This window comes from Mustelus asterias, chromosome 8, assembly GCF_964213995.1.
Source record: "Mustelus asterias chromosome 8, sMusAst1.hap1.1, whole genome shotgun sequence".
In the NCBI taxonomy this organism is placed as follows: Eukaryota; Metazoa; Chordata; class Chondrichthyes; order Carcharhiniformes; family Triakidae; genus Mustelus; species Mustelus asterias.
This window is the reverse complement of record NC_135808.1, coordinates 61,073,784-61,074,660: the sequence shown is the minus strand read 5'-3', so window position 1 is coordinate 61,074,660 and position 877 is coordinate 61,073,784. Positions and strand designations below refer to the sequence as shown.

The 877-nt window shown below is 40.0% G+C and overlaps 1 non-coding gene across 1 annotated transcript; it reads left to right on the top strand.

The window, feature by feature from the left end:
- Positions 1 to 433: 433 nt before the first annotated feature.
- Positions 434 to 631, top strand: LOC144498098 (U2 spliceosomal RNA). Its single transcript, XR_013498645.1, has one exon. It is a non-coding gene; the product is annotated as a U2 spliceosomal RNA (small nuclear RNA).
- The last annotated feature ends 246 nt before the right edge of the window (positions 632 to 877 follow it).

Sequence of the window (877 nt, the reverse complement as noted above, 5' to 3'; positions counted from 1 at the left end):
ATCGATGTCAGCTTGTATCTGTTTCTTGCAGCTTCTTGGTGTGAGTAAACCTCACACCACTTAAGTCAGCTGAATCGCCATGGTAGGATTGTTTCAACGCTGCAACCAGTTTCATTTCTACATTTCACTCAGACTTATTGGAATGTAATGTTTCACACGTCTTCTAACTTTGAATCAGGGCAAAGCACTGCTTTATGGTGTGAAAATTAGTTTCCGTTGTATTTAATGACCCTAGGGTTTCTAGCTAAATATTCATGGTTCTGAAAGTGTGATCTTCTTCAGACACCAGTGGCTGTATTTGTGAAAAAGCAGCCTGAAATGTTTACTAGGTTTTATTTTACTTCAGAAAGCTTATTTTGGCCTTGCAAAACACACAGGTAGAAAACGTAGTCAAGTAAATAAAACTTGATGAAGTTATATCAAACCTGGAGGCATAACTTCTCGGCCTTTTGGCTAAGATCAAATGTAGTTTTGCTGTCCTACACTGATAGAAGTCAATGAGGTTACACTGAGGCTCCATCTGAAGCAATTTTTTAAAACTTTTTTGTTCTTTGAGCTTTTAATTCAGTCAGGCAGCATGTTCGGTGCAGCATTGAAGGGCTGAAGGGCCTGTTCCTGTGCTGTAACTTCCTTTGTTCTTTGTTCTTTATAACGGCAGTGCCAGAAAATGTTTAATTATCTAATGTGCGTCATCATGGTCAGTGAATCCAACTTCACATGACATCTCCTATTCACTGCTGTATCAAACTCTTGCACTGCTCGAAGATCCATTCACCTCTTCACTCACCCATCAGTAATTTGAAGCAATCAGGACTTGGACCAAAGGTTCAGATGCTCCAACTCACCTTCAGACGTGTACCAATACTGGCAGATTCAC